This window comes from Orycteropus afer, unplaced genomic scaffold (genome assembly GCF_000298275.1).
Source record: "Orycteropus afer afer isolate SDZICR_OR568_19922 unplaced genomic scaffold, OryAfe1.0 scaffold00013, whole genome shotgun sequence".
Classification (NCBI taxonomy): Eukaryota; Metazoa; Chordata; class Mammalia; order Tubulidentata; family Orycteropodidae; genus Orycteropus; species Orycteropus afer.
Genome location: NW_006921600.1, coordinates 1801204 through 1818678, shown reverse-complemented (window position 1 = coordinate 1818678; position 17475 = coordinate 1801204). Strand labels below are relative to the sequence as shown.

General features: G+C 36.0%; 1 protein-coding gene across 1 annotated transcript in view; it reads left to right on the top strand.

The window, feature by feature from the left end:
• SPATA17 (spermatogenesis associated 17) overlaps positions 1-17475 on the top strand; it is a 446526-nt gene that overhangs the window by 238911 nt on the left and 190140 nt on the right. The window lies entirely within an intron of this gene.

Below are 17475 nucleotides of genomic sequence, written 5' to 3'. Positions count from 1 at the left end.
TAAAGTTGTGTCATCTGCATATCACAGGTTGTTAATGAGTCTTCCTCTGATCCTGATGCCATGTTCTTCATATAATCCAGCTTCTTGGATTATTTGCTTAGTATACAAATTGAATAAGTATTGTGAAAGGATACAACTCTGACACACTCCCTTCTTGATTTTAAACCATTCAGTATTCCCTTATTCTGTTCGAATGACAGCCTCTTGATCTATGTACAATCAGGTGTTCTGGAATTCCTGTTTTTCCCAGTGTTATCCATAATTTGTTATGATCCACACAATCAAATGTTTTGCATAGTCAATAAAACATAAGTAAAGATCTTTCTGGTATTCTTCGCTTTCAGCTAAGATCCATCTGACTTCAGCAATAATATCCTTCGTTCCACATCTTCTTCTGAATCCAGCTTGCAGTTCTGGAAGGTCTCTGTCAAATATACTGCTGCAACCATTTTTGAATTATCTTCAGTAAGATTTTACCTGGGAGCTCTGGTGGCATAGTGCCTAAAGGCATTTGACTGCTAACCGGAAGGCTGGTGTTTCAAACCCACCATCCATTCCTCGGAAGGAAGATTGGTCAAACTACTTCTGTAGAGATACCGCCTTGGAAACTCAAGAAGGGGGTCACGATGAGTTGTATTAACTTGATGGCAGTGACACAGTTTTTTATTTTTATTTTTTTTAAGATTTTAAAGCATGTGATATTAATTATATATATATATTATAATTTCCACATTCTGTGGGATCACCTTTCTTTGAAATGGGTACAAATATGGATCTATTCCAGTCAGTTGGCCAGATAACTGTCTTCCAATATCTTGCCATAGCTGAGTGAGTGCCTCCAGCATGGCTTCCAGCAATACTGTGTAGCTGAGTGGAATCTAGTTTTGGAAAGTGACAGGTGGGTATGGCAGAATGGGTAGGTGTTAGGGATTTGATTGACTAAGATAATCAACCATATGACTCAGATAAATAGGAAAACACCCCCAAATGTAAAACCACTGCCCTTGAGTCAATTCTGACTCATAGAGGCCCTATGGGACAGAGTAGAATTATACCATTGGTTCTTCCAGGCTGTAAATTTTTATGAAAGTAGACTGCCACATCTTTCTCTGATGGAGCAGCTGGTGGGTTTGAACAGCCAACTTTTTGATTAGCAGTCAAGAGCTTTAACCACTGCATCACCAGGTCTCCTAGAAGTAGAAAAAAACATGAGAGCAAAAAGGCAAAAATTAATTGGGAAAACCTGGAGGAACTTGAGATCCTTAGGGAATGAAACTTGTAGGTAGAAGGAGAATATGAGAAAATTTATAGCCTAGAAATTGTGGTGAGTAAGTGAGATATTTGTTTGAAGATTACAGAATTACTGACATAAAGCAGTGCTGGATGATGGGAATATATGGGTTGTGGCTGACATTAAGTAAAGGTGAAAGTTATTGGAGATGAGAGAGCAAAGGATTATGAAGTTGTTCTATGAGGATGGCTTATTTACTTATATAATGAAACCTGTGTATGATAACAACTAGGAGGGACAAAGATGAGATATTCAGATTGCAGGAAGGCAAATGAGTACTGGTTTGACAGTGACCATGGGGAACTTAGATAATACACGACTGTCCTTGGTCCCTGTAAAGAGAAGAGTAAAAGCTTTGCAAAATAGGGCTGTAAGGGAAATGGTGTTCTAGAGAAGAGTGAAGTATCAGTTACAACAAAAAAGGAAGAAAATACATATTTTTAAAAGTTTAAGGATATTAACTCATTATCATTGAGTCAATTCCAACTCATAGAGACTCTGTAGGACAGAGTAGAACTACCCCATAAGGTTTTCTAGGCTGTTATCTTGACAAGTGCAGGTCAACAGATCTTTTCTTGCATGGAGCTGCTAGTAGGTTCAAACTACAGGACTTAAGTTAGCTGCTGAGTGCTAGACCACCATGCTACCAGGGCTCCTTGTTTAAGGGTATACACAGGTTATTTAGCAAAGATGAAAAAGAATTCCACAGAGAAAGTTTGAAATGACTATAGGCAAGTGTCTTAATTTCTCAGTACTAGGCTAACTGAAATACTACAAGTGGGTGGCTTTAATGAATTGAAATTTACTTTTTCACAGGTTAAAAAAAAAAAACCACCGCCATTGAGTCGATTCCAACTCATAGTGATCCCCATTGGGTTTTGGAAGTGGTAAATCTTTATGGAAGTAGATTGCCCAGTCTTTCTTCCATGGAGTGGTTGGTGGGTTTGAACCACCAACCTTCTGGTTAGCAGTCAGATGCCTTAGTCACTGTACTAGAGCTCACAGGTTAAGAGCCTAGAAATCCAAAATCAAGGCTCTATCTCTAGTGGAATGCTTTTTTATCTATTGGTTCTAGGTCAAGGGCCTTACCTTTTTCCAGCTTCTGTTCCTCTTTGTTCCTTGGCAATCATCATGTGGTATGATGTCTGTCTTCCCTCATGTGTGATTCCTTCTCTTTGTGGCTAATTGCTTCTTTTTATGTCTCAAAAGTGATTGGTTTAAGACACAATCTACACTGATATCTCATTAACATGACAAAGAAAATCTTATTACCAAATAGGATTATATCCATAAGTGTAAGTATAACGATTTACAGCACATATTTTTGGGGAGCATAATTTAATCTCTAGTAGTAAAGGAACCAGAAGTGTTGGGGAATGTTGTGGTTTGAGGATGAATGTATCAGAGAATATAGATAAAAGGAGAATTGTAGTCAATTTGGCAGAAAATTATTTGGGCACAAGCAATTAGACCAAAAAGTGAGTTGAACATTTGCTGCTTGATTTAATTATTATTGTTCAGAAATTGAAGTTGTGTACAATTTTCTCCCCAAATACATGGTAGTGATAGAATTGTCTGAAGGGAAATTATGGATTAAAAGTGCAAGGAAGGAGTTATTTCCTCAAATTTCAAAGGATGGAAGAAATTAAATACATAAAAAAATTGCAGATCAACACCATAGTATAGCCCAAAATAGAGCCTAGAGCTATTATTCATTTTAGGCCAGATCATTTTTTTTTCCCCGTAATAATGTTGTATGTTGACCAATATTTTTTGACCAAATTACTTTACCTCTAATTATTTTGTGGTCAAATTATGCTATGACCAGAAGGGTTTACAGTGTGGGTGGTGACTAAAGGTAACAGGGATGTGAAGCATAGTGGAATTACCTGACCCCTACTGTCAAGGAGATCAAAATAGAAAAGCAAAAGATAGCCTTATTATTACTGATAATAATTGAAGGATAACATCTATTGAAGTTTGAAACCTTCTAATTATTCAGCTCAGTTAGTTATACAAAGTGCTAGGCATAATCTATTTATGTAATATGTACTTATTTAATAATTTCCATATAAAGAACCACAGGTCTATAGAACACTGTGGGAAAACACAGTGATCTGCCAGTGATACAGTCTTTAAAATCTGGACTCAAGATTGTGGCCAATCAGATTCAGGCAAAAGCATTCCTCTAAGAAACAATCAATACTGTACTTTGATAAAACTTAAAATGGCTTCCTCTTGTTTGTTTGAAAAATCTTTCTTGAAACACATGGAAACTCAGTTTCTTTAAGAACCCTATATAACATACTGGGCAAAAACTTTGACACATGCTCAATTCTGTTGTTATATTTTCTTTAAAATGTCCCTTTCCAAAAATTTTCATTCAGATGTGTTTTTATTATGCATGATAATTTTCTTTTGGCATTTCTCTTGGAAATCATCTTTGAAAATTCAAACTCTTACCATTTTCATATGCAGAGTAAAAAAGCTTTATATAATAGAGGGTAGGGGGTAGGTCATATAAAAATAGATTTCACGATTTTTCTTCTGTTTTTCTCATAGCATGCAGGCTACATTTGTATGTATATTAAGATGACTCAGAATATGTGGAGTTTGTATTAGAGAAGTCACAGTAGGGAATTTTAATATCACCATCCAATTGGGTATGTGTTTCTAAGACTTTAATGAAAATAACTCTTGAGAAGGTCACCAGGAATATCCTTATTGCAAATCCAAGGGACTTCTCTGAAAACTGCATACTGTTTGCCACCTACAATCTTGATAGGCCAAACCTTCTTTAGCTTTTGTGATACCTTGGTCAGTTTTTTTCCTACCCTTTGGTCATTCCTTCTCAGTCTTCTTCAATAACTCCAGTACCTTGTGTTTATTCAGATAAACACAACAAAATTTCTGTTAATTTGCACTGTTGGTGCAATACCATTTACCATCACAGTAGGTGTCTCACCATGTGGAAGTTAGAAGAGAATGGCCATAACCAGGAGCAGCAGTCCCAGGATGTCAACCCTTTCCATACCTAGCAGGTGTCAAACTCACCAAGGAGGACAACTACTGATGGACATTGGGTAGAAGAACATTTATTTAAAGAAAAGAGAACCAGAGTAATATCAGCTTTAGTAAAGGGTGTTGGTCCCCCATGGTCAGCAGCCACAGCTGGATGTATGTGGCAGGCAAAGGAACCTATTCCTTCCCCACCAGGAACAGATATAGCTATGGGCTTGGTCAGGTACCATATGACTCATACACATAAGTGGAACAAAGAAGTATACATCAGGTTCTTAACGGGGAGGTATCACCAAACAAGGTAAGTGCTCTGTAAAGACTGTGCTATTTTCATGTAAGGAGATATTCCAGGCTGGAGGCCCTGATTGGGTGTCCCAGAGGAGAGCTTCTTTAGCAACATAATATTTTGTTTCTTTTTTAGGATTGCCTTTTCCCTACCATATCTGTACCATACAGACCCCTTCTCTTCCTTCATGATAGTACTTAAAAATTAGGGATCCTAACCTCATAGACACACTGTATCTGAAGTATGGGCATATACCTATACCACTACTTATTACAGTATTTTGTAATTATTTATAAACTTATCAAGGCTGTACATCTCTTGAAATATATATATTTCAATAAGCAAGACCTGTAGGGAAGATGTGCTTGGCTGGGTTTTATCTTGGAGTGGGAGAGTGGCTCTCAGCCTATGCCAACATTTTGGAAGTTAATGAGTTGATTAGAGATTTGCCTCTTAAGTGGCCCAACCTCAAGCCAGAAAGTAATCCTAACACTGGTTTGCTGACAAACCAGTCAGGGGCTAATTAGGAAATGGAGCAAAGTAAAACTAGTCACCAATTCCAGTGGACGAAAGAGGAATCAAACAGAAAAACAGGAATCAAAGCCAAATCTGGAACAGTTGCCAGGATAGCAGATAGTGAAGGAGACAAATTAAGCCAAATGGCGGTGTGAGGGAGTAGGGAAAGGAGGGAGACTAGATAAATTGCCTAAGGAAGAAAACAGGCAATGTTAGTCTATCTTTACCAGGGATAAATCAGATAGTGACTTGACCTTACAGGTAGAGAGAGAATTGTTTAGTGGGATGCTTTCTCTGAAAGCCTTTTAAAATGCAGTGTAGTTAAATGAGGAATCATGACTGGAAGAACAAAAGATATTCTTTTAGTCTCAAGATTTTCTGAATCATCATGATATCGCTATCATGTTTCAGAAGACCCAAGCCAGGTCTTACTTCTTACTTACTTCTTGTCTCACCGTCAATGAATTGTTTCTGTCACAATAACAGAATCTGCTTTTGCTAAGGTCACCTGTCACCTCCTAATTACCATTCTAGTGTGCATTATCTGTCCTCATGCTGTTCTACCTCTCTGCAGCATCTGACACTGCTGACCTCCTTCATGAAACCATCGTCTCCCTTGTGTCCTGTCTCTTGTCCCTCACTGCTCCTTTTAGTGTCCTTCATAGCCTTCTCTTCAATTATTCCTTAAAAATATACACTCCTAAGAATTTTCACTTGGTTCTTCTCTCCATCTACACTTTCTCCCATAGTGACCCCCTCTAATTTCACACCCCCAGCTATTTTTATTCAGAAAACAGTCCAGTTGCTAACTATGATCCCTTTCCTGAGTTCCAGACCTACTTTTGCAACTATATGCTGGACTCTCAACCTGAATGTTGTGTGGTAAGTTCAGTCTTAATAACTGCAAAACGAATGTTTGTATTCCTACACAGCTGCTCCTCTTTCTACCTTCTCTGAATTCTAAACTCAGAATGCTTCCCTGTTCTATCTTTTCTTCCCGCCTCCACAGTTCTTTCTCTTTGCTTCTGGATAAGCAATCTTTTTACCTTTTCTACAGACCTCTGGTCTTATGCCCTTTATTCAGGTAAACATGGATTGATTGTCTACTCTGAACTAGGTTCTGAGCTAGCCACACCAACTTTATTTACTTATTTATTTAGAACTTGTATTGTGATTTGGGTGAAAGTTTACAGAGCAAATTCTTTTTCCACACAGGAGTTCATACACATTGTTTCATGACTTTCACTGCACTTCTCCATAATATAATGGCTCCCTTTTCCCTTCCTCCCTGTAGTTACCTTTTCCCTGTGTACTTTTTTCCAATGCGCTCCTACCTGCCCCATCCCTATTCTCCCTGTACTATCTCCCTGTGCAAATACTGCCCTTTGGTTCTCCCTTGATTGGTCATTCTAAGGAGTGTCTCTACCTGATGTAAATGTTCACCCTATATGCCTTTCTTTTGTTTGGCAGGAAGCCATGGAAGTGAGTTCAATTCCAGGCTGAAAGGTAATGAGGGGCCATAGTTTCAAGGGTCTCACCAGGGTCTATCAGACCAGTAAATTTGGTCTTTTTTTTTTTTTTTTTTTAAATGATTTTGAGTTTTGTTTCATATTGTTCTTCCACTCTACCCAGGATCTTCTTCACAGATCCTCCTTCAAGTAGTTGACAGTGGTAGCCGGGCACCCTCTAGTTCTGGTCTCATGGTCATATAGGCTGAGGTTCACATAGTCTACTAAACCCTTGGACTAATTGTTTCCATGCATCTTTGGTTTTCTTAATTCATCTTTGCTCTGGATGAGGAGAGACCCATTGTTGCATCTAGATGGTCTTTGCAAGCTTTTAAGACCCCAGTTGTTACTCACCAAAGTAGGGTGTTGAACAATGTTTTTTATGTAGTGTGTTATGCCAGTTGAGCTTGATGTCTCATGTGACCATGATCACAAGCCCAGTGATCCAACAAGTCCCTCAGGGTGGTTGGCTGTGGCTAAGAAGTTATCATAATTCTGTCACTTGTTAGCACTATTATTTATGTGGACATTCTCACAGCATATGCAAATACATATATAGAAATAACATCTGCTAACCTTATATATGGTCATGGATATCTTCACTTTTGCCTAGACATACCTGATTATTGAATCTGTCTATCCATCTACCCATAGATTAATGTTTGTTATCACTGATAACACAGTATTGTATATATGAAAGAGTTTATCTTTGTTGTCTCTACCTCTTTTGCACCTCTCTGTGTCTTCTTTTTCCTTACTGTTGTTGCATTGGTCATTCACTTTTAGTACATTGCCTTTCCCTTCACCCAAATCAGTACTTGCCTCTACCTATCTAACAATGTTCTCTCCCTTCCCATCCCATCCTTGGTAACCAACACAGGAAGTTTCCTTCCATATATAAGCCTTTTCTTGACTTTTTACAATAGTGAATCAGTACAATATTTGTCTCTCTGTGATTAACTTATACTCAGTATAATGTCCTCCAAGTTCATCATGTTATGTGGTGTTTCACAGATTTTTTAGTATTGCATAGTATTCTTTATGTGTGTGTACCATAGTTTGGTTATCCATTCTTCTGTTGATGGGCACTTAGGTTTTTTCCATTTCTTTGCTATTGTGAATAGTGCTGTGATGCACACCAACTTTAAAAACCAAATGAAACCAAAACTGAACTAATTCTTAGACATAACCCCAGATTCTTATTCAGTTGGTCTGGTGTGGGCTTGTACTTTTAGCATTTTTTAAGTGCTCTAAAATAATTGTAATGTGTAGCTAGAGTTGAGAGCCATAATAAGCATATAAAGGTCGAGAAATGGATAAAGTATACCTGAAGAAGCTTACATTCTAATTGAGGAGGCAGACAGTAGTAAACACTCATATATGTGTGTAATTAAGATCTGTTAAGTGCCATGAAAGAAATGAACAGGGTTCTGTGGGAGAAACAAACAACAACAAAAAACAAACCCAGTGTCATTGAATTAATTCCTACTCAAAGTGACCCCCACTGGGTTTCTGAGGTAGTAAATCTTTAAGGAAGTAGATTGCTTGATCTTGCTTCTGTGCAGGGGCTGGTGGGTTTGAACCACCAACCTTATGGTTAGCAGTCAAAATGCATTAGCACTGTGCCACCAGAGCTCCTTTCTATGAGTGAAAGAATATAATCAAACAATTTCATTTAGAATGTGAATGGAATCAGCAAAGACCTTTCTTAAGAAGTTACATTTAAGGTAAAATCTTGAGTATGCATATAGTTTCATAAATACAAAGAAGAATAGCTTTTTTGGTGAGCATTAGTCATGCAGGAGGCTGGCATGTTTTGAAGAAATGAAGGAAAGCCAATGTGGCAGATGGAGTAGTGAATGAGAGACTGACTTAAAATGAGATTGGAACTGTGAAAAAGAGCCTTGTGAAGAATTGTTAAATGTCTTAGGTACATTGGAAACCCAATGACAAGTTTTAGGTAAGGAACTAACACAAGTGTTTTATTTCTAAATATCACTCTGGCTTCCCTATGGACAGATCAGAAACCAAAAAAAACAAAAAAAAAAAAAAAAAAAAAAAAAAAAATCACTACGGAAGTAGATTGCCCAACCTTCCTTTGGAGGAGTGGCTTGTGAATTTGAACCAATAACCAGAGTGAAGCAAATGAAGAGAGACCAATATAAGTTTGAAGCACTTTGGTGTGAATACTATGGTTGTTAGACATAGATGTGAATGGAGTTTTATGGATTCAAGATGTATTTTGGTGGTAGAATTGATAGAACTTACCAGTGGGTTGAAAAATGAGATGGGGGAAGATCCCAAAGATGATTATAAGGATTTTGTCTTAAGCAACTATGGAGATGAGGTACCATTTACTTTGACAATGAAGACCAAAGAAGACCAAAGAATTCAGTTCAGGACATGTTAAGTTTTAGATGCTTGTGATACAGGCAAGTAAAATGGCTATATATGTGGTTGGGTATGCAAGTCTAAGGTTTCAGCTAGAAAAATGAACTATAATCAATGACACCTGGGCAATAATGAAACCACATGCATTGGTAAGATTATCTAAGGAATGGATTGTAGAGTGAGGGAAAAAAAGAAGATTCAGAACCAAACATGCAGTATTTCAACATCAGTAGTTATGTGGAGGATGACTAACTAAAATTAGAAGGAGAATTAGTAGGCAGAAAGGATATAAAATACACAAGAGACTGTGGTATCATGGAAACCAAAGGAAGAGGACACCCTCTTCAAAGAGGGGATACAGGAAAATGATGCTGAGAGAATTAAGATGAGAACTGAAGAATATCCACTGGATTTGGCAATATGGAAGTAACTGGCTATCTTAGTGGGAACATTTTTGAGAATTGTATAGAGGAAAAACAGATTAGAATGATAAAGTGAAGTAAGAAAATGAAATAGCAAATGGAGACAACTGTTCAAGAATTTTGGCTAGGAAGTGTTGCAAAGAGATAATGTCATCCTTGGAGGAAGATATAAGACATAAGAAGGGCTTCTGAAGAAGAGACATATTCATGCATGCTTGACTGTAGTCAAGAATGATTTAATAGAGAGATAGCTCAAAGATGTAGAAGAGAGAGGAGATAACAATGTAATGAAGTCCTTTAGAAGGCAAAATGAATAGATACAGAGTATATTTGGAGGGAATATCCTTGAGTAGAAGAAAGAGAATGAAAAAGATGGGTACCAATGCAGAGAGTTTGAAGACCTGGTATTAGAAGATGGGAGAGGGCTCTTATTTGATCTGTTATTTTTTTCTTACTAAATTATCAGTCAAAGTCTTTGACTGAGAGCATCAGCAGGAGAGCAAGAGAGTAATTTGAGGAGGGGAGTGAGTAATGGTTGTGGAGTATAGACAAGCTAGTTTATTAGAAAAACACAGTAACTGCTGATCTCTATTGAGTGCCCATTTAAATTTTGTGATAATGGGTAGAGATAGTAATCTGCCTGATATTATGATTTTTTTTCCCAAAAATTATCAACTATATGACTGCAGACATGGACAAATATGATAGTTTAGTTTTTCCAGAGTTAACTTCTTTTTAAGTGGTTGATGCAGAAAAAGAAAGTGTCAATGGAGTTGAGCATGTTTTCAAGAAAGTAATTATAACATTTGGCCATAATCTAGATTGCACAGAGATGGAGGTGAGGTCAAGAGGATCAGGCTGATGTATAATGACATGGTGCTGTGCTCAGTGGATTGGAGATCTTAAAAGAGGCCAACAATTTAAACCCAATATTAATGGATTTAAATATCTGGAAGAATAGTAGGTTGATTTGGAGAGTAAGGATTACTGATTTCTAAGGTAGTTCAGTTTCTAGTGATGACACAGTTATAAGATAATCCTTTCTAAGTGGGTTTGCAGACCAGAAGCCTTGGCATCACCTGGTAGTTTGTTAGAAATGCAGCATCCTTGACCCAGTCCCAGAACTACTGAATCAGAATTTGTATTTTAACAAGATTTCTGGATAATTTTTAGACCCTTTGAAGTTTGCAAAATACTGGGTTAAGGTATAATAATGGGAGTGAGTCTCTGATTGGAGACAAGGAAATATCATGTGAAATGAGGTGGTCAAAGAACCAAGAAGCCAGGATATAAGATTATTCATCCCCCTGGACATTCAAGTGGCATAAAGTGATGTGACTCTGAGTGGAGAGTATGCATGTGCTAGGTGCTAAAGCCGCAATAAATAAAGAGAAATCACTAGTCTTTCAATGGATAGAAGAGGATGAAAATGAAGTAGTTGAATAGTTTGTGTTTCAAGGAAGAAAAATATTTACAAGATGTAGGTGAAGAAATGCTCTAAAGGCAGCAGCGAGGAGCAAAGAGGACAGCAACTGATCTTGAGAGTAGTAAAAACTATTAGATTGGGCTTTGGGGTAAGGACAAAGCTGGAGAGAGGAGGAAGACATCCTGGTGTCAGATTTATAAAGAATGTGAAGGGAATGTTCAGAGAAGAATATAAGCTCCATTATGTTAGAAAAGGGTCTGTTCTGTGCTTGTTGTAACTTTAGTACCTATCATGCTGCATGACAGATAGTAGGCACTGGATATTGAATGAATGAGGACACAGATGAAAGATCTGGCTAATTATGAAATGGGAGTTCCATGGTTTGCTAACAAAATGACAAGGGTTTTGAGAAAGCTGAGAGCTCAGTGGTCCTTAGCTAGGGTTTTTTAGAAGTGTGTGCATGAGAATTCAGGAGATAAAGAATGATTAGAGAGACATGGGCTTCTGGTAATGACTCTTCTCAATAGGAATGTGAGGAATGATGAGGTTTTTTTAATATACACAGGAAGATGTTCAGCAACATAACTTCTCCATTTACATCTCAGAGACATTGATGACTTTTTTTTTTTTTTTTTTTTTTTTGGTGCCACCATCATGCTACCCTTTTCCAAAATATTCCACCACTATTAGCCATTTTAAAGTGGGTGGACACTCAATCCAAGTGACATGACCCAACAAGCATTACAGAGTAGTATAAAGGGAAGGTTGGGCAATCTACTTCCATAGTGATACTGCCTCAGAAACCCAAGGAGGGGCCACTATGAGTTGGGTCTGACTCGACAGCACATAACAACAGCAACATACAGGGTTTGATGGAGGCTACACCAAGCAGCGGCATGACCTGCTTCAGACTTTACCTCAGTTTGTCTTCAAAAGATAATGGGAAAATCAAGAGATTCCCATTTTATGCAGAATTAAGTTCAAATTTACAGTCTTATATGATTTGGCCCCAAACTATCTTTGCAAGCTCATGTCTGACTATAGTCTCGTGCTTAAACTTCATATTCCTTAAATAGCACCCCTATGTTTTCCCACTGCTATGTCTTTATTATCACTCTTTCTTTGGTCTGGAAGCACAATTTTCTCCTTTTTTTCTGTTACCACAATTCTAACCATCTTTAGAACAAATTCAGATGCCTTCTCAACAAAATACTCTATTAGATGTTTATCTTTACCACAGCCCTTGGCATATACTTCTTTTACAATAGTTAATAGAGAGACAATTATTGAAGGTTGGCTCATGTTATAGTTAGTCACAAAACCATCTCCCTAACCCCTACCCTCCTCCACCACTGAGAGTGATCACTTTCTATTCTTCTCTATGCCCATCTTAAATCTAGCAAAGTACCCTAAGTTACTCAAACTCACTGCCTTTGAGTCGATCCCACTCAAAGCGACCCCTCCTTGGGTTCTGAGGCAATATCTCTATGGAAGTAGATTGCCCAATCTTCCTTCTGAGGAGTGGTTAGTGGATTTGAACCGCCAGACTTCTGGTTAGCAGTCAAATGCTTTAGGCACTAAGCCATCACACCTCCCACTTCTAAGTTGGGAGAGGCTTTATATTTATTGAGTTGAATTAGTACATAGGCATTAGTATCTTATTTAAATTTCTTCATTTTAAGGAACATTTCATGAGAATATTTTAATATACAATAACAATGATACCAAAATAATATATAAACATATACATTTTTGTTAAAGTAATCGAGCTAGCTACATCAAAGGGAATATTTCTTTGAAATATTTGTTTTCTATTATGTAAGAGAAAACCACCAAAGTGTACCTTTTCTGTGGTGCTGAAGAATGTTAGGGAAAACTGAGTGTATTCTAGAATGAAGACATTATAGAGCAATAGTTCTATAATCCTATTTGGGGAATCCTCTAAAGTGAATTTTCCAATAGATCTACTTGCCCCTTGTACTGTGTACCTCTGAAGAGCTCTCACATTCTTCTCTAAACACAAACTAAATGCTGTTATTCTTTTGAAATATCTCCCTTTTCTGCATCACTAAGGAATTCGGGAACAATGATCTCACAATAAGCCTACACATAACCTGGTGATACTGGCACAAATGATCCCCTTGATGTGGCTCTTCAGGGCTGGAAGTGTTGAAAGAGCTCTAAATGGCCCCTGAAAGCCACATTTTAGACCTTCCAGGGTCTACATTTAATGTGATCCCATTCATTTGTAGTAAGAGGTTTTTTTTTTTTTTCAAAAAAATCCTTGTTTTATGTAGATAAAGTCTATAAAAATATATTCGTTGTGACTTCCTAATGTTTCCATGAAATTCTTAGTTCTTCTGAGGTACTGTATCTGAGGGTGAACATGACTATTGTCTGAAGTGTATCTGAAAGCGTACCTGCTACAGCTGAGAAATGACCATGTTTCCTTTTAGTTTTCAGCAAGAGTAATTGAATGTAGAATATCTTACTAAACGCTGGACTGTGACAGTGTGTTAACACTCTGACTATCTCCTAACAGCAGGGCAATTATGTGCTGAGTGGGATTTTTATAAATCCCCTGACACTAGTATGTCCTGATAATTATGATGAAGTGCATTGGTCAGTGTTGATTCAGCAGTCCCTCCCTAGCAAATATTTCATTCGCACTTCTCTGTTCCACTTTCACTTTTCTAGTTATTAGAGATCTTTACTACTCTTCTGTACTGGCTTAGTGTCTTATTTTTAAAAGCATTTTTGATTATAACTTAGAAGCTAAACATATTTTAGATAGTCCTCTATTTAGAAATACTTATTTCTCATAGTACTCACAAATTTTGAATCAAGGGACAAGAATGTCGTTTTTAATTTTGTTCCTTTTTTGTGGCAATTTGATTTCAGTTTATTTTCAAAAATAGAACTCAAATTCATCTACTTACCTTGTAATAGTCATTATGGTAAAAGCAGTTACTTTGAATTCATGAGAAATTATTATTTCTCATATAAAAAACATGAAATTGAAATATTAGTAGTTGTGACGTGGGAATTATAGGTGCACACAACTTTGTTTTAAATTCTTAATATTTTACAGAAATGTGTGTTAAGAGTAAACCTCAATAATAAAGAGAAAAAGAAAAAAAAAAAAAAAAAGGGAGTAAAGCTTCCCCAGGCAATTGCAAAACAAAGGTCAGCATGTGAGTGGAAAATGACTTAAAAAAAAATTCTTCATGAAATAAAATAGTAGATACTCCAAATATAACAAGTTTATCCATTTATTTCCAAATCAACTGCATTTTAAAAGTACTTTTCTGTACTATACATAAGTATGAGAATACAGACTGAGAAGAAAAAAGCCAACTGATACATTGTTAGAAAAATGAAATGGTTCAAAATATTAATGTAATGCCAAGGGTGACTGGGTAACAAATGGTACATTTGCTCGTTTCTCAACGTGACATAATTAATATTCTAGGTCATGCTTAAGTTCCCATGATGGAGAGTATGAAGGGGAAAATTCAAGAAAAAAAAATATATCTATTATATAACTCATTGCCTTTCTTTTTCTTTTTGACCAGTCAGAATCATAGCCTTAAAAAAAAAAAAAAATCAGTGCTTTCACACTTCATTTGCGGTATTCACCACTGGGCCACCAGTCAGCAGCCAGGCCTGATGCAAGGAGGTCAGTAAGAAGCTATTAGCAGAGTCCTCTCCTGAGGTTTCTAGGGTCTTATTGAGTTGGATGTTAGCATGTCAGTACTGCAAATAACTCAGTTGTAGTTTTTCTTTCTTTCTTTTTTTTTTTTTTTTTTAAACAGTTAACACAGATTTCCCCATAGTCTTGGTCACTCTAGAAAATTATTGCTGAAAATGAAGTCCCAGAAAGCTAACCTGGCAGTAGTCCTTCTAAGTGGTGAAAAATATGAAAACTGGAAAATATGTCATCATCCCTCAGCAATAACTTTGTCTTTTGTGGCACATACTAATATTTAAAAAAATAACAACAAACCATTGTTCCTTACGTGTCTTACAAATCCTGACATATGGAAAATAAGACCATAGTAAGTTAGTATTCTCTTATTTACTTAAACAAGTAATCATTAAATGTATACTGCATCAATATAAATAAGTGGGATATCTTCTTGCAGTAGGGGTTGAGGGAGGGTTGGGCTATTTTCACTGATGTAAGTGATCAAATAAATTAATCTCTAAAATGCTGACACCTTGAAGATTGCAAATGGTAGATTTTAGATTCAATTAAAATATATTTTCTACCCATATTTGATTTAAATTGCAAAGAGAATACACATGAGGAGGTCTCTATATAGGTTGCAAAATATAATTTAAGAAAGCTATCATGTCTTCTGATCTATTTGCATTTCCCATCTAGCCTATGTATACATGTGCATGCAAATGTGAAAGAGATCAAAGAGGATTCCTAATGGGGTAAAGCTAATAGATGGTAGCAGTTATTCAGGTAGATAGATATTTTGAATGATAAATTATAATCTAGTAAAAGTGTGTGTATTTCTCCTTTTTAATCTGTAAGTTTGTAGAAATTTCAGTACTAAACCAGTAACTGTCAGTTTAATTAGATCATCACTAATCAGAATAGTATTGTCTTATCTCTTTCATAGACTATGTAAATATAGTTGTATTTGTGTCAGAATTGTGTTTTTAATGTAATATTTATTATTTTTTCTTATTACATTTGATACATGCTCTTAAAAACTATCGTCCACTTAAAAATTACTATCCACTGAAAGCTGTTGTGACTATACATATATTCTCTTAATAATATTCATTTATATTAGCTGTCTATATATCCAGCCTGTTCTATGTTTAGAGTTATAGTTGTTATAGTGAAAGAATATAAAAAACATTAAAAGTGTTTTTTACAACTGTCTTCAATAATTTTCAGAATAGTGTTTTTTTTTTCTTATGTCAAAGAGGTCAAAAAAAAAAAAAATCAAAGAAGAGCCAGTATTTTTATAAATATATAAAAGTGTTTATATTAACCTATAAAATATCTAATAAAATTTAGTTCTTAATTATACAGTACAAAAATTTGTCTTGGAGGTGGCCCAACTGAGTCTATAACAATTTAATTCTAGAAGATCACAATGTATTTGGAAGCAGACTGAAGCTTATGTGTTACGAAAAATGTAAAAAGGATATAATCTATAAAGTAATTTGAAAGCAATCAATAAGATTTTGTAATAAATCTAAACTTTTTACTAGGATATTTGTGTGAATTTTGAAGAATAGCATGAAGATTTTCATAAGCCTTCTGAACTGTGTGTTGTTATTCTAGATGAGCATTTTGCATTTATTTATTAATAGAGTGTATACTATGTGCGAGATACACTGCAAGGTTTTGAATGCAAAATACATAGGACATAGTTCCAGTGCATCACTTGCTTGCTTGGGTAAGAATGGCACACACAAAGATAGCTGTGAAACAATGTGGTAGGTGCTATGATAGACGTATCCCCAAGCTATTAAGGAATTATTAGAGATAAGAAACCAAATCAATCCTGGGTAGGTTATAAGATAGAGGTAACACTTAACCAAGTGTTTGGCAGCAAGTATAAAATTTTTAGAATAGTTTTCAAAGACAACTATCCTAGTTAATTTTAATACTTTAGAACTTCTAATTCCTTGTAAACAAAGCAACCAGGAATGTTTCTGTATATGATGGTGTCATAAGAAAAAAATCATGATTTTACGGAGAATAAATAGGTTTGCTGGGTACATTCTTTACATTAGTCCAGATTGTCTACAGAGCAACTAAACAAATCATCCTGTCATTTAAAATGTAACTTTGCCTTATGAATATGTATCTGTGTGTATGAATAAAATATCAAAATTCAGTTCTGAGCAGTGTATTATACAGTGGTATGAACACCACTGTATTTCAGAAAATGGACAACTGAAAACTTGAATTAACATTCATCATGTGTAAATGTACTGAATCTCTGTTAGTGTGACAGGTACTGTGCCATGTAAGTTTTGACACTATTTTAATGCAGTGTGTACCAAGGTCAATGACAGCACAGCAAGAGTAATGTGAGACTACAGATGTACAGCACCTAACCACATGACTACAACTCATTGAAGTTAGTACATTTTGAATAATACATATATTGTATACATATAAGGAGGTCTGGTGGTGTAGTGCCTAAGGTATTTGACTGCTAACTGGAAGGCTGATGGTTCAAACCCACCAGCCACTCCCTGGAAGGGAGGTTGAGTAAACTGCTTCCGTACTGATACAGCCTCAGAAACCTAAGGAGGGGTCACTGAGTCAGATCCGACTGGATGGCAGTGAGTTTGGTTTTGGCTATCGTATACATGATACTATTTTCATTAAAATTTTGAAATACAGAAGTAAAATCACTGCCATTAGGATGTGTAATGAATAATCATTCAAATAATCAATCAAGTATTTATTACGTACATATTTTGTACGACAACTGGTTATATATTTGATTTTGTGTGACAGTATGTGTGACATCAATATTGTTAAATATCCATAATATATGGCTAAAATACAAAACAGATGGATTAAGGTCTTTCTGTTATTTTTTTCCTTAAATACAATTATATAAAATATG